Source organism: Neofelis nebulosa, chromosome 12, assembly GCF_028018385.1.
Source record: "Neofelis nebulosa isolate mNeoNeb1 chromosome 12, mNeoNeb1.pri, whole genome shotgun sequence".
In the NCBI taxonomy this organism is placed as follows: domain Eukaryota; kingdom Metazoa; phylum Chordata; class Mammalia; order Carnivora; family Felidae; genus Neofelis; species Neofelis nebulosa.
This window is the reverse complement of record NC_080793.1, coordinates 44,292,750-44,315,362: the sequence shown is the minus strand read 5'-3', so window position 1 is coordinate 44,315,362 and position 22,613 is coordinate 44,292,750. Positions and strand designations below refer to the sequence as shown.

Genomic DNA, 22,613 nt, shown 5'->3' with positions numbered 1-22,613 from the left:
AAAGGAGAACAAAGCCATGATGGGAAAGCTCTGATAGCCCAGGAGCACATGTGTGAGGCTGGAGAGCATCCTGGACCTGAGCTCCCTGGCCAGCCTACAGATGCCTGCTCTCTGCGGGTGGCTGTGTCGGATCCTGCCTAAAAAAAGTGGCTGAAATGCTGTTGTATTTAAGTGCCAACAATGACCAGGAAGAGACCAAAAAATGAACGAAAAGGGCCAGGTTGGTTTCTTTACCTAAATGTATGGGTGTGTATGTGTGTATATATCTGTATATATCTGTATATCTATATCTATAGCTATCTGTATATATCTATTATATATCAGTATATATCTGTATATATAATGTGTGCATATACATTGGTTATATTTATATAAAAATATTCATTTTTACATACAAATGTGTGCTCTCCCTTCTTGTGTTTTTCCCCCACTTGATAGAGCACAAGAAAGTTCATCTTCCTCTTACATTAACATAAAGAAAACCAGCAGGAGGAGGGGAATGCTCCAAGGAGACAAGCGCTCCCTGACACATCGTGATGGGGGTGGGGCCTTGAGCACTGTAGTAAATTGAAAACACCTTCTCCTCAGAGGGAGCTGCTGTGCCAAAACTCCTGCCAAGGGTGGCCATGTGAGAACTCCTGAGTTTTCAAGATAATTCAGAAATTTGGAGTGCTATGTGAATTTGCTGCATTTTTAAAACATCAGCAGTTAAAGTTTTACAGAAATACCAACGGTCAACACTAGACATCTTTCTAGCTTAATTTCACCTACAGGCTACCAGTGTGCAAATTCTGATCCAAATTTCTCCTGAGATTCACTGTTTCTAAGGTGGGCAAATGCAGCAAACTCCATAGACACTTTGCATTACTTATTACCACTTCATCCCCTTGTGGAAGGTAAGAGTGGGTTATGTGGCCAGAGGAGACACCCAGATTTCCTGTTTGATGACCACTACTGCTGTCTGGTCACAGCAACACACAGCAGGATCCACAAGCCCACTTCCTTTCCCCCTCTTAAACACTGTTTAAACTCTTGTTATTTACACTGTCCTAAAATGGTGACAAGTCTGTTGTAAGTCCAACAGACTTTGATTTCCTGCTCTGCAACTTTTCTATCTGTATCACCATAGGCAAGATACATAACCTCTCTGAGCTTCAGTTTTGCCATATGTAAGTAAAAGTTGCAACAGTTGTGAGGATTCGATACAGGTAAAATTTCCAGTGGCTGTCAAGAATGAGAAGTGGTACTCATGCAATTTTGGTTTCTCATCTATAAAAGAAGGATCATAATAAAGCCTTCCTTGCATGCGTTGGAGAGTGCTAACATGAGTAAAATCCTTCGACAGTGCCTAGAACAGAGTAAGAGCTCACCAAATGGGAATGGCCCCCTTCTCTCTGCACTACAGTGAGGGTCTGGAGCACCTCGCTGTTGTTATAAGGAATACATTACCTTTCTCAAGAAAAGGTAGACATGGCAACCAGCCTTACATCAGAATTGGAGAGTGTGCTCAGGACGTGGCCCTGGTCCCTAGGAAGCCTGGAATTTTGTTCTCTGTTCCTCCACAGGGTCCCAGTGGCAGCTGTCTGGTGAGATACTCTGTAATGGGATCACCTGGGACGCCCAGGACACGATGGGAGAGACAGAACATGACTGGCAGCTGGCAGAGGCAAGATCTGTCTCCCTGGGGCCCGGCACTCTTACCTGCTTTTCTTCAAAAACAAAGTGGGACCTATCAAATGAACCCAGGGAGAGACTCAGGCATAGCGTGGCAGCTGTCTGGGCAACAGATGCTGGGATTTAGGGATGGAGGTGAGGTACAGCTGGGAAGGAGGTGGTGGGCAGACCCTTGCAGAAATTATGGGTGGTTTTCTAGGCTGAGGAGAGGCCAGCAGAAAGCACTGCTGCCAGGCTGTGGAAGGTTCTGGAGTCTTCAAAGAAGCTCAAGTCCCAGAGATGATGGGATCCCCTCCAAGTGTGTTCCCATGAGAAGGGGAGCCCTGTAACCCACACAGTGACAATACCAGCGGCTGACATATTTTTCCTTTACAACCTATCTGCAAAGTAGGCTTTACTACCTATATGTCATGGATGGCTAACACTGAAGCTCTGAAGCACAGATTGACTTGCCCCAGGCTATTTAGCTAAAAAGTGGCAGGGCTGGGATTTGGACCAAGACCGCTTGATTCTAAACACCAAAAGATCTGGTTAAGTTTGGAGTATAACTCTCTACCAAGGATAGAGGTATAGCTCGACTGCTAAGTGAAACAAGGCATCCAAAGGTTACTCTTTGGTGGTATAGAAATATGACTTAAAAAAAGAAAAGGAGTGGAGAGAGAGAGAGAGAGAGAGAAGTTTGAAAGAAGTCCACATCGCTGGCAGCCACAGATTCAAGGGGATAAGAGGAAGGCTAATTAATACACTCTACTGCCTTCAAGGAGAAATGTGTTTTCTCTGCCCATGCCTTGGGACTGGGGATCTGGGACTAACAGTAAAAGCCAGTATCAACTGAGCACTTACTGTGTTGTAGGAACTGAGCCAAGAGATTTACACATTAGTTGATTAAGTTTGCAGAACAAGACTTGAAGACAGGTACTATTATTATTGTTTCCATCTCAAAGATGAGAAAACAGACTCAGAAAATTAAGTAGCTGCCCAAGGTCACTCAGCTGGCAAACAGTAGAGGAGGGGTCTGGACCCAGGTTTGTCCAACCCTAAAGCCCAGGACCACCCTGAAAACCTGAGATCCTGCTCTGGGGCTCCAACACACACCTGCAGCTCTGTGGCCCTTCCTTTCTGGGTGGCCTGAACCCCCTCCAGTGGGTTTACCTTTCACATCCCTGCCTCCAGTCTCTGTGGAGGCTCACCAGCTGCTAGAGAACATGGGGAGTCTTAGCTGTGTCAGTGCATCTGCTTGACTAGCCCCAGGCCCCACACACTGACTCAGAGGTAAAGCCAACTATTGGGCATGCTGAGGATGTTCATGGCAATTGCTAGGTGTCTCTAGATGGTCCCCAGTTTGCCATATTCCCCCCATTCCTATTCTGCTTAGTTCTGAATTCCTGGTGCTACCTTCCATTCCATACCTGGTCTCTGGCCTTGCTTTTGTTCTCAAAGTTGGTTTGCCTCTATCTCTCCCTTTTGGGATATGGCTGGAAATTATCTTGAGAATAGCTGAGTTGCTTTGAGAATCTGCAAGGTCTACTTTTAAAGTCCTGGCCCTACAATTTACTAGCTGTATAGGCAGGTTACTTCACTCTTCTGGATTATTAAATAAAAACATTTGCTTTGCAGTGTCCTTGTACTAGTATCTGTACTGTAATGGGTATGTAGTGGGAACTTTTATACTAAGTTCTATTTTTTAATTTCTCACCTGAATTCCTCGGGACTCTAGTGGCTTAGTTGGATCTGACCCTTCCACCATTCCCTCCCTTACACGCAATTCATTCTTCAAAAGTGAACGTTGCAAATGGTTCAAGTCAGGACGTGCTCAGCATATACCAGTCACCTCAGGCCAACTCTGGAAGCTGACAAGTCCTGGACTGAGAGTTCTAGGGAGCCCAGAAACCCCAGTGAGTTCTCTGCTGCACCAGAGATAAAATTTCAGTTCACAGAGCATGGGATTAAGAGTAAGAAAGCTACACAGCAGTTGGGAAATTCATTCCATAATATCTATGGTTCAGGGGCCACTCCTATAGTTTGTGTAATATTTTAGCTCTTTCCCCCTCTTCTCTTCAGCCTTCCAGGTGTTCAGATTTGTGTGTGTGTGCATATGTACGTATGTGTGTATATTTGTGGATATATGTGTGCATGCGTATATGTATGTATGTGTGTATATGTGTGAGTGTATGTGTGTTACATGTACGAATCTGTGTGTTTATATGTGTGTACGTACATGTATGCATATGTCTGTGTAGCATGTATGTCTGTGTGTTTTAAATAAGCCTTCAGAAGGTGGGAGGTAGAAGAGACCACTCCCTTTGATGTAGAGAACTGGATGTCTAACCCTTTGGTGGACTCTGCAACTATCTCACCCTGTGTAACTGGCTTCATGGCAGCAAGATAGGGCAAGACTCAGCCCTGCTGATCCACTCCCTTCCTTGACAGGCCCCAGATGGGCCAGATCATGAAAAGTGATCCATCTGAGGGTTTTTGTCTTCATGGGGCTGCTAAGACGTATCCAATTTCCAAAGGAGCCAAGGAAAGGGCTCCTTGGCCAAGGAGCCAAAGGAAAGGGATCCTTGGGTGATGCCTGTTACATATGTGTGTGAAGTCCTTTAGTCTCAGGGACATCCTGAGCAGTGATATTATTGTTGCAGCTTTGTTTTTAACTGAGGCTTAGCTCAGTGAAAGTATTTGCTCCTAGCCTCATAGCTAAAAGGAGATAATGATTTGGCTCTAAAACTCAGGTCTTTTCTTCTGCATCCTGTTACTGCAGGCTCCATGGTAGCAGGGAACAGATCACCATTTTATGACCTGCACTTAGCTCAGTACCTGGCTTATGGAAGGAGCTTGGAAAATGTGTGTTTGCTTGCTTTAAATGCATACAATCCAGCAATAGGAAGAATGAAAGGCTAATGAATCATCACAAACGGATGCTGGGCTTGTTATAATGATGGCTGGCAGCTGAGGGGGCTGTACACTGGCTGGGTCTGGGCAAAGGGCTATGTGGACATGTGGCACCACTGATCCAGCTCAGGACCACATCCAACCTTCTGTCCCTCTGCTTCTCTTGCGTGTGTGAGATATTATGCACCCTTCACTTTAGTATTTCCCAAGCCATGTTTTGAAAATCACTCATCTTGGGAGATCCTTGGTTAAAAAAAGAGGATCATGAGATCAAATGTATTTGCAAAAATGATGCTTTTGGGGTGCCTGGGTGGCTCAGTTGGTTAAATGTCTGACTTATCTCATGGTTCATGAATTCGAGCGCCACGTTGGGCTCTGTGCTGATAGCTCAGAGCTTGGAGCCCTCTTTGGATTCTGTGTCTCCCTCTCTCTCTGCCCCTCCCCCACGCTCTCTTTAAAATAAATATTAAAAGAAATTTTAAATGCTGTTTTCATAGAGGTTTACAATGTATCTCCGCAAAATAAAGGATCTGAGAATTCCTGTAGGAAAAAGTCCTATTTTACTCTAAACTCCTCCCCCCGCCCCATAATATCTACTGGTTTAAAACACAGTCTGTAATCATACTCCCCAGCTTTCATTTCTATGTCACTCTACCTTCTATTCACAAGGTAGTCATGTGCAAAGTTAGTCCCTCTAAGCCTCAGTTTCCCCATCCAGAAAGAAACAGGGATGTTAATGTTGTCTGTAGCTCATGAGGTTGTTGTGAAGGTTAAACACACACACATAAAAAAGGTTTTGCCTAATGCGTTGCAGATAGTAAGCACCCTCTTGTGAACTGTTATTTTTAGTATCCCATAGACCCAAAGTTCTTTGGAAGACGCTTTGGGATTAAATTCCTCCTGCATATTTATTTTCATGAGGGCAGTTTGGGCATTAACACATCAGTTCTGAACTTACAAAGAACTCACAGTGGCAAGTACTCAATTAAGCACTGGGTTACATTCTGCCTTATATTATCTTCTACAAATTTCTCATATTTATGTCTCATATTATTGTAAGCTCCCTGAACAAAGGGATTGTTTTAAATTCTGAGTCTGCTTTTAAAAGTACCTGGCACAGACCTAGGTAGGGAATACTTATCAATCAAAAGTGAATCATAAAAGAGCAGTGATTTTATTTAGTCAAGATGTGACTCTATCATTTCCTATTTGGGGGAGGAAAAAAGCCTACAGCAGAACAACAGTGTTTTGCCAGGGTCTTGACAAGGTCCTGACATGGGAAGCTTCACACTGCCTTCGGTGAAAAGGGAGGAGAACTCTGTGATAAGAACATTTTGATTTCAACAAGGAGGTGGAAAGAAAAAAATCTGAAACTCCTCTTTTCTTATCATTAAAACCTCCCTTATTTGCCTTTCAATGTATTTTTTCAGGTGCTGATAGTTAATTTTCAGTTACTGTACTCAATTAGAAAGTTAATGCTAGACAATATTAACCAGTAGTCTTAACTGAAGTAGATTGCATGTCTGAAGGGTTTGGAGTTAAACTTTGACTAGTCTTATTATAAACCAGATAAGCCATGTGACCATAATCCCAGACAGATATGTACTAATTGATAAAGAAAACAACCTTTGATCAGAAGGTCTCTAAATGATTTGCAATCAGTGATTGAGTCTCAGGGCAATCTCTTTCACCACCCCACCTTGAGCCACATCCCAGGACTCTCAGATTCAAGCTGGGGAATTTCAGACTCTAAGAAGTTATCCCCAAATGAGAAGATGTGTTCAGAAGAGTGTTCTCTACAGAGGTGATACACACACATGCACACACACAACCTTGGACCTGGATGATCTTGGGTCATATGATGGAGTTGGGTCTCTGCAAATGGGTCAGTACTGAAACGAAGTTGGTGAACCTAAAACAGGGCCAGGCTGAGCCCAGATTCCAGAGGGAGCTGAGGCAAAATGCCTGGGCAGAGGTCAGAATCCCAAGCCAATCACTTGTATGTGCTTCCCTCAGGAATTTGCTCAACAATTAGACTCAAAGCAAGACTGGAGTTTGCTGGATGATCAGGCCAAGGAGGAGGCTGAGCCAGACAGGAGGGATGAAGGCAGAGGGTAAGGTGAGACTGGGGGGCCTGGACTCTCCTGAAGGCCTGACAGGCAGCCCCCAGCCCTGCCTCTGCTGCTCAGGAAGATGTGGTGCTCGGCAGGGAACCAGCATCTGACAGAGTCCTGCAGAGTTTATGAATGTGCCTAACCACAACTTTCTGATCTCCAAACCACAGTCAGTATGAGAGCTAAATCGAGCATGGAATATAATAATTTCTCTGGGGCCCCATGTGGATTTGCCTTTTATCTCGGACTTAGTAAATCTCCTTTCTCCCAAACAAAATTTAATAAAAAATTCCAGTAATTTCTGAGCTTCAATCCATTTTCTTCCTTCCTCCCCCCTCCTCTCCCTTCCCTTGCACTGTTAAGCAGATGCCCCATTCAATCCTTCCTTTTAGAAAACCCCTGAAAGAAAATAAACTATCTAAATGGCCTATGTTTTCTCTTTTGTTCTGTTATGGAAGCTGCAAAAGAAGAGTCCCTCAGAGAATGCAGAAATGCTTTGGATAACAGAGCCACAGATTGAAGACAAAGGTCCCAAACTCAAGACCCAGGTGAAAGCTTCTGTGCTAGCTATAGCACATTCCTGTTCTGTTTTTTTTTTTTTTTTTAACGTTTATTTATTTTTGAGACAGAGAGAGACAGAGCATGAATGGGGGAGGGTCAGAGAGAGAGGAAGACACAGAATCTGAAACAGGCTCCAGGCTCTGAGCAGTCAGCACAGAGCCTGACGCGGGGCTTGAACTCATGGACCGCGAGATCACAACCTGAGCCAAAGTCAGACGCTTAACCGACTGAGCTACCCAGGCGCCCCTGTTTTTTATCTTTTAAGAGAATGTCCAATGCTTGGGGAGGAGACTCTGGTCCATGATCACACTGGGTTGGACCCGGACTATGGAGATGTAGCAAGTAAGGGCTAAGAGGTTGTCTCCAGGGACAGCAGAGAACTTTCCTCAAACATCCCAGGTTCCATAAGTAATTGGCAGATATTCCAGCCTGTCATTTATTTTGTTAATGCCTCTACTTCCTAAGAGCTCAGCTCAAAGACTTCCATCATCTCCAGCCTCAGGTTGTCTGCCATCTGCTGAACCTTCCTGAGCACAGATCCCACATGGTAATTTCATACTTCTCTGTGGACCCTGACTCAGGTCTGCCTTCTCTCCTAGACCGTACCCTCCCTGAGGGTTCTTGCAGCCGATCCTCGGTGCCTGGCAGGGAGCCTGGAGTGGGCTCACCATGTAACCAATAGTTGCCAAGTGCTAGACCCAGAGCTGAGCTCTCAAGCCACATGCTGACCCTGAAATCAAAGCTCAGAAAGGCGAGGGGACCGACTGGTTGGGACTTCAAACTAGGCTGTGATGAAAAGGGGTCTGAAGTCCAGCCTCTGATTCTGGAGCCTGTGCTCTTTCCACTCGGCCAGGACACTCAATGGGGTGTTCTCACAGCTCCTTTCATCTCTTTCATCCAACTGGAGAAACTGGAGAGGCAAAGCTTGTTAAAAGACGAAGGTGGAAGGCGGAGGTTTGGCTCTTACTTCTCCAAATGCATGTGTCGTCCAGCATTAAGAACAGTGGCTAAGGTATCTGGTTCTGGTGGCCATCAGACTTGGGTTCACATTCTAGCTGGGAAACTTCCGGGCTGCTTGCTCTTGAGCAAGTTTGCGAATGAAAAGGCTCATTTCCTCATCCGAGAAATGGGGATAATTAGACCTAGGTGTCTGTGAGATTGTGAGGGTTAAACAGGGAGCACAGTGCCAGCAGGCACTCAGGAGCACCCGGTAACTAACAGAACTAACAGCCGGCGTTAACAGCTGTTAGGAAACTTTGGCTCTTCCTCATCAAAGCCCAGGGTGCGGGGGAAGGACAAATGAAACAGGACAGACGAAGTTACCTTTTCTTCAAAGGGCAAACTCTCCTGGAAAGTGGATCTGGGGAACATCCTGTGAGTTGTCTAAGGAGTTTCCACATGGCACAAGATGAAACCTAATGTTCTGGCCCATCCTTTTGGGACCCCTGATAGCACACAAATGACAACAACCAGAAATGCCCACAACTCCCCTTAAAACCGTCACTCAGGGGCGCCTGGGTGGCGCAGTCGGTTAAGCGTCCGACTTCAGCCAGGTCACGATCTCGCGGTCCGTGAGTTCGAGCCCCGCGTCAGGCTCTGGGCTGATGGCTCGGAGCCTGGAGCCTGTTTCCGATTCTGTGTCTCCCTCTCTCTCTGCCCCTCCCCCGTTCATGCTCTGTCTCTCTCTGTCCCAAAAATAAAAATAAAAAAAAACTTTAAAAAAAAAAAAAAAAAAAAAACCGTCACTCACGTCTGAGGGCATTTGTGCTGTCCTTTTTGTCTTCGGGGTCCAGTAACCGAAGAGTGCATGGATGAAAATCCCTGCACAAGCCATAGAATTCCCTCATTCTCAATAGTTCCTGAAGAAAAACAACATCCCACACACGTGGGAAAAGAAAACAGACCTCCGCTGGCAGCGTGGCCGAGAACATACCATTTCCCAAACACTTGCAAAACAAAATGCAATTGGATCACGAGGAAAACAAACAGTGAAAAAAACCTCATAACACAGATCTGTTTCTTACAAATACACATCCTCCTCCTCTTAGCTTCCGCCTCCTGCCTGCCCATTGCATCACCGTTCTCCCGCCTCCTAAATGTATCTACATATTGATCTAAAGAAGCCCCATGTGCTCGGGCTCAGGCTGATGAAAAGTCAGCTGCGGAGGACTGACTCCTTGAAGCAGATGTTTTGTGTTATCTCTGTGCGTTCCTCAAGAAAGTGTCTGTTCGTCATGCCAAGCAAAACAATCCCGTGTAGCAAGACTTTGTTCCTCTGCCTTAAAAAAAATAAAGTCCCCAAACAAGCTGACAGCTGCAAATGGTTAGAAATAAACTGGCTACTACCCTGTTCCCCAACTCCCTTTGCCCTTCCCCAGTGCCCCCTGTGTTGCCCTCTGACCTACCACCACAGTGGTTGGACCAAAGGAAAATAGACTAGCATGTGATTATATGTTCTAAACAGATCGTTAATTCTTTCAGACATGCCATTTTGCCAGGCAGAGGAAGTGCTGTTTCAGCCACCCAAAGGAGCGACTGTAAATACAATGTGCCTGCCTCCCACACTTCCCTCTTCTCCCCATGTCACTTCCCTACTGCCAGAGGCTGTTCCTTATCTGCCCATTCATCTCCAGGATGTCTGCCTTCGCCCTCTGCCATCGCAGCATGGAGGTGGAAGTAGACTGAGAAAGACCCAGGAAATCCTGAGGAAGATGCTCATTCACTACAGAAAGGCAATAAAAGCCGTAAAAAACAAACTGTAGCTAGTTCAGATGTGCTGAATTTGCTGAAAATCAAATGGGGCCAAATGGGGTGGAGTGAGAACAAGATGATAATCAACTTCATTAGTACTAGAAAGTCAGACAGAAGTACCTGCACTTTGATCATGAGCGCCAGTTGGAATCTGAAAATGACTCTGCCTTCTTGTCTTGGATGATGTACTATGAGCATCATCACAAATAACACTTTCCTTTATTCACCAGCAGACTCATTTTTCCATGATGTGATGAAGGGCAATTAATCCCAAATCTTGTCTGAAGAGTTCTCCCTCCACCTCTACCACCACTTCTCTAGCTCAAGCCACCATCATTTCCTGCCTGGTTTGCTGGAGCTTCTCCCCTCTACTCTTGGATTTTTTCTAATCTCCCACTGGGCAGGCAGATAATCTTCCTACTATACAAATCTAACCAAGCCATCCACCTTTTTGCATTAAACTCTAAAGCAGCTTCCTACTGCTTTAAGGTAACATCAGAGCTATTTAACACAGCAAGCAAGACCCTCTACGGTTTCAACTTTGTTTATCTCTCCATCATCACTTCCGGAGCCTCCTAATTTGTATATAATACTCCAGTCTTCTGGAGCTAAGATCCTATTCTGCTCACTCTGGGAGTTGCCCCATACTGAAGAGTTGGCAGCTGGAAACCCTCTTCTTCAACTTCCCCTTCTCCTCTGGCTAACTCCCATTTGTTATTCAAGGCTCAACTCCATCATCACTTCCTCTAGGATATCCTCCTTGTCCACCTAACCCAGTCAAGTCAGGCATATCATGACGCCCTGTACTTCTCCTATGACAACACTTGCTACATTATAATTGTCCATTTTTTAAGTCTCCCCCTGGACTGAAAATTTTGTACTGTCAGGGAATGTACTTTTACCTTTCTTGTTCACAGTTATCCCTGGCATCAAATGCATACCAGAACATGGTGGTCTCAGTGAGTATCTGTAGAGTGAATACATGAACAAATGACCATGTAAAGTGTGGGTGGTGAAAACTTCTGCTTGGGTTGCCTTTGCTTTTCCCATCCCCAAGCAGTGGCCTTGAGTTACTGCCTGAAAACTCTTGCTCTGTGGAAAGTTTCCCCGGGGGAATTGAAAAACAGGCCCATGTTTAACCTTGTTATGTCTGAAGTTATAAGGCTTCAGTGAAAGTTGATACTTGTATCTCTTCATACTTGGCAGATCACAGAGAGAAATGCATTTTTCTATCAGGTTTTCACTCATAAAGAGAAAGAAGCAACCCCTCAAACCGTATTGTGTATTTGTACTGAAGTGTGTATTTTCATATAAATAGAAAAGTGCCAGACAGGTAGTTTTCCAAATTTAGCAAAGTCAGAAATAAGCCAGGATTGACTGACAAATACTCCTGATACATGACAGGGGTAAGTAGGGGACAGGGAGAAGACAGCAGAGCAACAGATCCTTTTTGCAAAGGGTGGGCAGATCCAGAAAGAATGATGACTGCAACCCAATTTAAGGAGTGCTTTGCAGAGCCACAAGACAACAGTGACCAGGAAGAAATTAATCTGAGGTAGGGTTGTGACTGTTGGGGGATCTTCTCCAGACAGAAAGAGTCTAAGAAAAGGACACTTGGCCAAAGACATTCAGGGCAGACCCTGCCTGCAAAGACCCTTGAAGCCTGAAGCTGAGGGGAAAATGCCAAGTGGACGCAGATGACTCTTTACACCTGAGCTGGAGGGGTGAAGGCAGGGACTGAGCAAGAAATGGTGAGTCACTGTATTTGCATGTAAGAGCCAATGAGGGTGAACCAGTAAGAGAAGGGTCAAACCAGAAATAGAGCTCTGATACTTGATCTCTGGGATCCAAGTTCAGCTAAAATCACGGACTAAGCTGTGTATCTGTAAATTACCTACTTGAATACAGTCTGAACCAGGAATCACAAAATCGAATGCCTTCAAGGGTCAGAAAGAAAAAAAGAAGAGTATAGTCGGCTGGGTGTAATAAGATAGTGAGCAGTGTGTACAGTGACAACCCGAGAGGGCTCTAGGCAGGAAAGGACAAGAGCCCTTCTGCCTCAGCTGACTGCTGTTGAGGGGGTATATGGGTCTAGGACTGCCAGATCTTCTAGGAGCCTAGATTCCAATGTGGAATCTGTTTATAGTTAAATGTTGGTGGTTAATTCAGAAACATTAAAAATTTTAACATTTAATTTATTAATGTTATTTATTTTTACATAGTTAGCTTGGAAAAGCTGACTTTCTATAAGATGACAGCTTAATTTTTAAAGATTTACACTAAAAAATGTAAAATACTCTGGTAGTAATGAGCTACAGCAATGAGCACACAACACCCATATCTTAGCTTCTTTTTTTTTTAAGTTTATTTATTTTTGAGAGAGAGAGTGTGTGCACACAGGTTGGGGAGGGGTAGAGAAAGGGAGAGAGAGAATCCAAGGCAGGCTCTGCACTATCAGCTCAGAGCCTGATGTGGGGCTTGAACTCATGAGCCATGAGATCATAACCCAAGCCAAAGTTGGATGCCCATCCAACTGAGCCACCCAGGTGCCCTCCAGATCTTAGCTTCTAATACCATTCTTGAATAAAAGGAATCAGGGCTCCTTGGAGAAACGGCTGATTCTAGGGCTGCAGAAGGAAATGTAAAAGACAGCCTGGCACCTTGTAGTGCCAGAAAGAAAGGATGTCTTCAATAAAATCACAACCTTAGGGGCATATCCAAGGGACACTGGAGGCAACCTGAAAGAGCTCGTGAACCACCAGCGCTGGAATGGGAGCAACAAAATAAATGGAAGAGTACTGGATTGTAACCCAAAGTATAAAATAAATATCCACAAGTCCCGACTGATAGGCGGTTGAATAAATGAATGGAAAATTGACAAACGTCCCATGGAGGGGAATTCCAGGTAACTTATGTAGATACTTCCCCCTAAAGGAGGTGGAGGCCCCCTCCCCACCACTGATTGTGGGGTACACTAGGTGACTTACTTCCAAAAAGTATGGAAAGAGTTAATGGAGAAACCTGGCAAGCACTACATTGGCCAGGTGATCAAGGTTAATATCAATGACAAGTCACGTGCATGGCATAGATCTTTGATATGATGTGATGAAAATGTCACTTCATATCTGTAGTCTTCCTCTCAAGAACTTATAGCCCCTGTCTAACCATGAGAAAAACATCAGGGAAACCCAAACTGAGGGGACAATCTATAAAATATTTGACAAGTACTGCTCAAAATTGTCAAAGTCATCAAAACCAAGAAATGTCTGAGAAAAACATCATAGCCCAGAGGAGCCTAAACAGATTTGATGGCTAAATGTAATGCAGTGTCCTGGATGGAATCCAGGAACAGGAAAGGGGCATTAGGGAAAGATTCATAAAATGTGAATACTGTGTGGAGTTTATAGTACTGTTGTTAGTTCCTTAGTTATGACACATGTATTATAGATATAAATGTAATGTAAGATGTTACCAACATGAGAAACTGTGTGAGGGATATATGGGTTCTTTCTGTACTACCTTTAAACTTTTGGATAAATCTAAAACTATTCTAACTAAAAATTTTATTTAGATAAAAAATACCACTCTGTGGACCACAAATATTTGATTAGGCCCTGGAACCATAATTTTTTCCCTTTGGTTCATGCACTGACATTTCTATGTTTACTGATGAAACTCTGATCAGGATGGCTACATAATTTGCAGAGCCCCTAGTTCACAAATTATTAAGAATTTCAAGATGATGACAGCAGAGTATTCAACCGAGCACAGGGCTCTCCTGAGGGCAGGCTCCATGTGACTGTACATGACCCGTGGCTGGGAAGCAGACAGTCTCTGATACATAGCATGGTCTGAACAGAGCTGTCCAGTTATTGGGAAGCAGACAGTCTCTAATACATAGCATGGTCTGAACAGAGCTCCTAGTTATTCTTGCCAGATAAAACTCCCACCTACGCTCTTTATTTGTTCACTAACCAATTTACATAACTAACAAACATTTATTTATTTGGTGGTGTGCTAGATACTAGAGATTCAGCAGTGAGCAAGAGTTAAAATGGACTGATAAATCATAAGGTCACCTTATATGTAACTGAATTTGGGCACTGAACCTAGGACCTCCCCCAGGCAGACACCCCTCAGGTTCATCCCCTCAACCTCTTGATTTTCCCCTTTTCTCCCATCTCAACTGCAACACTACTTCCTACAATGGGATTTCTTGTATGTGTATGTATTTAAGTTTATTTTACTTATTTTGAGAGAGAGAGAGAGAGAGAGAGAGAGAGAGCACCCACAGGGAGGGACAGAGAGAGGGGGAGAGAGATGGAATCCCAAGCAGGCTCCATGCTGTCAGCCTGTCAGCACAGAGCCCAATGTGGGGCTCAGACTCATGAACTGAGAGATCATGACCTGAGCTGAAATCAAGAGTCAGTTGCTTAAATGACTGAGCCACCCAGGCACTCCTACAATGGGATACCTGAAGAAAGTGGATTTTAAAAATTCTAATATTAAATATGTAAATGATTTATGAGGCTATTTTGTAACATTTGCAATTGAAAGTTTCAGTTACTTTGGCTCCTAAGAGAAACTTTATACTTCCTGAGCACCTAATGGCATCAGACATTAACATTCGTTAATACTGATTACCCTAAACAAACCAATAAACCCATGAGTTGTTTCCCGCCCCGCCCCCCCACCCCTCCTTTGCAGATGAGATAATGAGAAGCTTGAGAGGCTGAGTCACTTGCCCGAGAGATACAAATGACAGGTGGTAAAGCTGGAATTTCAACCCAGACCGGCCTCACTCGGAAGCACACATTTCTCAAATAAAACACGATTTACCCCTCAAAATCCAGGGCGGTTCCTTTAAAATTATTTTTTAAATTAACTTCATTTTCCAGAAAATACCTCTGTATAGCTCGTTTTAAAAATCCTCAACTGAAATAAATTACTGTGAGGCCATTAGCCAGTTTTAAGGTCCTTAATAAAGCATGACATTTGAGGAGGGCAGTCTGAGAGTTCAGGAATTCGTCACTTGGAATTTGGTGGGGGTAGGTGGGAAGAGAGGTAAGAAGACAAGGGGACTCCAGCAACTGCCTCTTTAGCATCTGAGATTCTAAAGCAGAGGGAAGAGGCTGATGCTGCAGGCCAAAACCAGCCAGCAGGCATGTTTTCTTTGGACCACACAGTATTTTGCAATGCTGCCAACATTTAGAAATTGGGAACTATAGTACAAAGATCAAGAATTCTGGCTTCTTTTGGAAAAACTCAGAAGACCTGTCACAGCTGGCCTGAAATTCCCTCATGGCAACAGCTAAGTGATACCTGCTTCCTGTAATTGGGAGATGCTCCATTCCCCTGGGCAGCCCCATTCAATTCATTCATTCACTTTGTCAGCTTGGACCCTTTAAAGAAAACATTGCACATGGTTGCAAATTTGACTGCAGTAAATGGTAGGCACTTCTGGCTGGATGCCCTTCCTTGGGATGAGTCTTCTGCCCTTCAGGCAGAAGGGGCTCTTTCCACCAAGGGGCCGCCCCAGAATGGTGCCCACTGGCCTGCCACCTGCTACTCTAACTTGGGTCACCAGTCCCAGCTGTTGTAGAAGCAGGTGGTTTTGTTTTGTGTGGCCAGGTGAGGCTTGGTTGCATAGAAAATGTCTACTGGCTATACTGGAAAATTATTACCCTAGTGACACGGCCCCCGAGTATGTAATATTTTCAGATTCCTCCTTCCCAGGCCTCTCTGAGCACTGACTGGCACCATCCTCTTTCTAGTCCTCTGACACAAATGTGCAGAGGGCACCATTTGCTTATTTGAAGGCAACTCCAAGAGGAGCATCAACAGACAGGCATCTGGATTAATGAAGGCGATGGGCTTGGTGTTTTGCAACACAGGAGTGTCCTCCCTATGCCTTTTCTTTGTTAACATTTACATAGACTTGATTTTCTTACTGCCTGCACATTTGCATGATACACATAGACATTGCTAAACTCCCCTTCTGGCATATTTGGTCTATTCTACACTAACTAACTATGGTGATGCTTTGATGATGTCACACAGAAGCACCGTCAGCCAGCTTACTCACTGGAGAGGACTGTGCACCTTGAGAGCCTCCTAGGAGTCCCAAGGAAACCACCTTGCAGGGCACGTGTCTCCTTGCCCAGTACTACCTCTCCTAAGTTCTCATGAAGTTTTTACTTTCCTGGGCTGAAATGCATTAGCACCCTTTGAAATAGTAATTAGCAATTTTAAATGTTTTCTAGTTTGGTGAAAAAACTTCTGACTTATAAATCCATGGTTTATATTTTCAGACAGGTATTTCGGAATATGTACTTATAAAGATAAGTCATTGCCTAAATTCTTTTGGTCTAATCACAAAAGTAATATTGTTAAAAAATCAGAAAATGCTGGTCAAGTATAAATATTATTATCACCCATAATCCTACCATGAAATAACCACTGATAGTATTTTGGTGTGTTAACTTCCAATCTTTTATCTTTGAATATATATATACATATACATGTATATATATGTGTATATATATGTATGTAAATGGTATATTGTTTTTAAAAATAAGATTAAAATCATATAATACATTGTATCCTCTTTTTTACACTTAATATTATATCATGAGTACATATAAATATTCTTTGAGCAATGGATTGTCACAGATTCAGCAATGACGAGGACAAAATAATATGTTTGAGTGACTCTCCTTGAGTATATCTTCAGCAATTAGTCTCTGACAATGTTCCTTGGTTAGATTCTTAGGAATGGGTTGAATCTCATAGATTGTATTAGTAGTTCATGCACATTTTGCACTTTACTCCACAGTAGATCCATTTGTCTTATAGAAATTATTAACTTTTCTGTAAACCTTGAAATAAAATGAATGGGCTCTATTTATCCTGCAGGATAGTATTGGTATTCCCTGGCATATCAGTGGGTTCCCTGTCATTGTGAACACCTTTGCAAGAGAAGCCCTGACGTAGGACTGAAGAACTAAGGCTGTAGAAAGCAGTTAATAGTCTTCCTTTGAGTATAGCAGTGGTTCTCTCAACCCTGGCTGCACATTAGAATCATTTGGGAATCATATTACATACACGCACTCACACACACGCACACACATACAGACACACACACACAAAAGAATGGCAATGTCCCACACTAAAAAAATTGAATCTGAAATTCTCCAGATGATTCTAGTGTGTAGCACTGGTTGAGAAACACTGGCCTAGAGCCGTGATCTTAAAGTGTGGTCCTTCAAACAGCAGCACCAGCAATATGTGGAACTCACTAGAAATGCAAATTCCCAAATTCCAAGCTAGAGGCACTGAATCTGACTCTCTGGGACCAGGGCACAGCAATCAGTGCATTTTAAGATGCTTTCCAGATAATCCTGATCCATGCTAAAATTTAAGACCACTGGCCTAGGGTATTCCTTGTCCATGTTCCTGGTCCAGAGATATAGCATACCTAACCAAGCAAGGGAGTTTACTGAAGATTCATAGAATCTGCTACCAGACAGATTGAGTTCAAGTCTCTTGTCTGCCACGGACTAGCCAAATGACTTCAGGCAAGTGAATTAGCTCCTCTAAGGCTCAGTTTCACCATACAGGATATGGGGATAATATTAACAATACACCTACCTCATTTGGTTATTATGAGAATTAAATGGAAAAAAAAATAATGAAAGGTATTTTGCAACATGGGAAGAGCTCGAAAAATATTTGCTATTATCATTACCCATCCAAGATACCATTATTAGTGGTCAGGAGGCTGGAAGGAAGCTTCAGAGGTGGAAGAAACCAACTGATCTGATGGTTTTAACATCCCAAACAAATGCTTGTTCCCTGACTGTTGTCTAGCACAGGCTTGGATTTAGATTACACCTCCCAGTGGCAAGAACAGATGAGTCTCCCAGGATAAGACATCAATCATTCTCTCAGGAGCTATCTTCAAATTGTGGAAGCACTGAGGGGAGCCTGGGTGGCTCGGTTGGTTAAGCATGCGACTTCAGCTCAGGTCATGATATCACAGTTAGTGGGTTCGAGCCCCTCATCGGACTCTGTGCTAACAGCTCAGAGCCTGGAGCCTGCTTCGGATTCTGTGTCTCCCTCTCTTTCTGCCACTCACCCACTCACACTCTGTCTCTCTCTGCCTCTTGAAAATAAATAAATGTTAAAAAAAATTTTAAAAATTGTGGAAGCACTGAAAATATATGGCTAAAGACACAGGCTTGGTCACAGGCTTGGTCACCTGGATGTGAAAACTGCCAGGGGTGGGAGGAGAGGGAGAAGGAAGGACCCCATATTATCTAGACCAGTGTTCTCAAATGGGGGCCTTAAGAAGCACTTGGAGGGTTCACTAAAACACAGATTGCTAGGCTGCACCCCAGAGTTTCTGCATGTTCGGGGTGGGGTCCAGGCTTTATACTTCCATCAAGCTCCCAGGTGATGCTCACGTAGCTGGTCAGACCACATTTTCCATGCTAAATTGAAACTTCATGAAACTGAAAGGCCACAATGAATGGTGACCTATAAAAGCTTAAGAAAGGAAGAAATATCCTCCAAGACATTGACATTTCCTCTGTAAAATTCAAATTCCTTTTGATGTGCTACTTAGATTTGCCTCAAACAGGACTGGCCAACTGGACAGATGTGCTGATAGTCACATTTTCATTTGAAGCCCAGGTCCTGTGCTGGGAGAGATGGAGAGATGGAGCGATGGGCGGTTGCAGCCCCCAGGCTGCTTTCACAGGTGGTGGTGGTGGGGTGGGATACCAGCCATTCCCAGCTGCACCTCTTCCTCCCAAGAAGCCAACCCACACCAATCACTTAGTATGTCCTAAGCATTTGCTTTTTAAAAAATTTTTTAATGTTACTTATTTTTGAGAGAGAGAGAGCACACGCAAGGGGGGAGGGGCAGAGAAAGAGGGAAACAATCCGAAGCAGGATCCAGGCTCCAAGCTGACTGCACAGAGCCCAACGTGGGGCTTGAACTCACGAATCTCGAGATCATTACCTGAGCTGAAGTTGGATGCTTAACCAACTAACTGAGCCACCCAGGTGCCCCTGTACTAAGCATTTGTATACACAATGTCATTTAATCCTTCTTGTGATCTTATGAGGTAGGTAGTACTTGTATCCCAATTTTACAGATGAAGGAACTGAGCTCAAAGAGGTTAAACAAGTTTTCTGAAGACATGTGACTAGTAATAAAGATCTTCAGAAATCAGACCTCAAAATATTCCTTTCTCTTTCTGACCCACACAATGGGTAGAGGAGTCCTAGTTTGTAGACTGAAAAGACCATGTGCATGGCTGAGGACGAACCAGGCATTGTTGGTATATGGACACCCTGTATCTGAGCCATCATGGGGCTAAGAGAATGGAAAGGACTCAGCATTTGGGTGTAAGTAATAGGGTCACAGCCCATATTCCCGTTTTCCTGCGCTCCAGCAAGCTCTGGTCTCACCATTTGGACCAACTGAACAGGAGGCAGAGTTGGCCTCACCCCATCCAGTTCCTTGATAACCAACTTCAAGGATGTGGCCAGTATGATGACATCTATTCCCAGTCCCAGCTCCAAAGGGACATGGTCAAGGTGTAGACTCAGAAGCATTTGACCTGGAGGTCAGCTCTGCTGAATGACCATAGGGATGAGGGCTGGGGATTTCTGTGGCTGTCTATTCATGTCTCTGGCTCACTCTTTGGTTTATGGTCCACTCACCCAGCCCCTGCCAGCTCTGCATCATTTCCTGACCCAGAACCACACCTGGGGAACTATATGCATCTTTGGGTATAAAATGACTGACTGGGCAAAGGCAGAGCCTGGGTATGTGATTGAAGTGATAAGAGAAACTGAGGTCTTATCATATAGGGAGGCTAAGAGAAGACTGGAAAGATAGGGTTCAAATACTGGAAGATTGTCACTGGAAAGACAAATGGGAAAAGAAAATTTGCCCAGGGCCACAGAACTAATAAGCACTGGAGTGGAATTCAAGCCCATTTCTTTCTGACTTCAAAGTCTGTTCTCTTTTCACTATTATATTCCACCTCCTTAAAGCCAGAGGCAGTCCCTCCCTTCTTCAGGTCAATGCAAAGACATAACTTCGTATCACCAGAAGTGCCCAAAAGTGGGGATGCACTGCTTCAGGTGATGGTACAAGCCTCCTGTGCAAGGAGGTGTTCAAACAGAGGCTACGTGCTAGTGTTGTTGGGGAGGCAATTCAGGTAAGAGAAGGTGGTTTCCATTACTGGCTATACATGACAATCACCTACATTTGTTTACAGGACAGATTCCCAACCCCTCTTCTGATCTTCCCCAAGAACAGGGAATTTTTCAAAGCATCTTCAGGAATTCTAAAGCAACCTTTGGTAACTGTTAGGGTGTCTTTTACCTCTGAGATCTTATGGGTATAGAGATTCTGGTGTAAGAGAAGGCCAGCTATGGGGTGTCAGTGCTGATGTTAACAGTAACAACACCAGTTAACTGCTGAGTGTTTACTCTGGGCCAGAGTAAGACCTCAATTTCTCTTATCACTTCAATCACATGCCCAGTCAGTCATTTTATACCCAAAGATGCATATAGTTCCCCAGGTGTGGTTCTGGGTCAGGGAATGATGCAGAGCTGGCAGGGGCTGGGTGAGTGGACCAGAAACCAAAGAGTGAGCCAGAGGCATGAAAAGACTGCCACAGAAATCCCCAGCCCTCATCCCTATGGTCATTCAGCAGAGCTGACCTCCAGTTCTGTGCATTACATCACTAAGTCCACACAATCATCTCACTAGACAGACACCACTGTTGTCTACTTCCCAGATGAGGAACTGGGCAGAGGCAGATTGAGTTCTCTGCCCAAAGTCACACCACAAGGAGTTGGAGGAGCCAGACTGTGAGTCCAAGCAGGCTCTAGACCTTTACTCCTAACTGTAGGACCTGATCCAAAGCCATCCAGTCCAGGGAAGGTTCTAAATGAAACCTACCAGTGGTTAACCTCCCAATTAACAAAAACTGCACAGTAAAGGAAGCACCAGGAGTGAAACAGACTCAGACCTTGAAATGAGTATAAGAACTGAGTTGCAAAGCTCACAAGGTAAAGTCTAGACATTTCTTTATTCTAAATATATCATACTGGGTTCTTAAAATTTTAAACTTTTAAACATAGCACAAAGGGCATCCAAGTAATTCATACTGCCATTCTTTCACTTAAAAACAAAACAATACTTAAGCTACTTGGACGGCTCCATTGGTTGAGCCTCTCTGACTTTGGCTCAAGCCATGACTCATGGTTGGTGAGTTTGAGCCCCAAATTGGGCTCTGTGCTAACAGCTTCAGATTCTTTGTCCCCCTCTCTCTGCCCCTCCCCCACTTGTGTGCACATATTCTCTCTCTCTCAAAAATAATTAAACATTTTAAAAAAATACATAGGGGCACCTGGGTGGCTCATTCGGCTCAGGTCATGATCTCGCAGTTTGTGAGTTTGAGCCTCGCACAATGTTCTGTGCTGACAGCTTGGAGCCTGGAGTCTGCTTCAGATTCTGTGTCTCCCCTCTCTCTTCCCCTCCCTTGCTCATGTTCTCTCTCTCTCTCTCTCTCTCTCTCTCTCTCTCAAAAATAAATGTTAAAAAAATAATTTATATATATATATATATATATATATATATATATATATATATATATAAACAAAACAAAGCTTGCTTACTTAAAAGTGGTTTTATTCTGTCAGAGAATGTTCAGACAAAATGGTATAAATGTATTGGCACAATGGTTAAAACATTAATCCCAGTGAAATTCCTGATGTGCTAATTCAACAGAACCTGCCCATGCCTTTCTGGGAAGAGTTGGGTCACCTCTGCTTGCAGGGTGTGTATAAATCGTTGCCCACTACAGGTCTAGAGACCACCACCAGGAGTGAAGCTTTATTTCTGAGCCTTTCTCAACCAAGTATGTTCTTATTTCTTCTTTCTGGGCCAATCTCAAGGTCTTAGGAGGGCTGAGTACAAAAATAGGTGGGATTTTTATACTCTGATTCCTGAACTCACTGGGGACTTTCCAGGTACATGCCCTATTAAACTAATCCTCTCATGAAAGTGGATTCTGGGCAAGATGGTTGGAGGAGTGAAGTTGGTCCATCTTCTTACTGTCACTCCTTCTTCCCTCTGGCATTGCGAATCACCCTTGTTCTTGGTTCTGGCCCAGGGCTCTTAAACTATTCTTGCTGTTTAATAATCCTCTCTCCCAAAGTTGTTAACCCCCTGTGAGATTGGTTAAAATTCGCAGGAGAGAGTTGGATTAGCCTGAATGGGATGTCTGAGCTTTTTCCCGCAGCTGAGAGAAGTTCAGTTGAAGCTGTGGCTGGCAGGAGGTAAAGCCAATGTCACCGTTTTAAACCTAGAAATCATCCGGGGAATACTGATTCACAACACCTCTCACCAGATGAAGATCCGGGTGGCCTCTGGAGGAACTCAACTAATCTCTGTAGGGTTTCAGGCTCTTGGCTCTAGAGTTAGATAAAACACTTCACATGACAAGAGGTTTGACTGAGCTCAGCCTGTCTCAAAGTCTTTACCTAGGGCACTGAGGCACTTCCAGGCTGGCGGGAGGAACAAGGGGATCTCTT

At 44.0% G+C, this 22,613-nt stretch overlaps 1 protein-coding gene across 7 annotated transcripts in view; it reads right to left on the bottom strand.

Moving 5' to 3' along the window:
- Nucleotides 1-22,613, bottom strand: part of MOB3B (MOB kinase activator 3B) — a 203,702-nt gene that overhangs the window by 36,285 nt on the left and 144,804 nt on the right. The window lies entirely within an intron of this gene.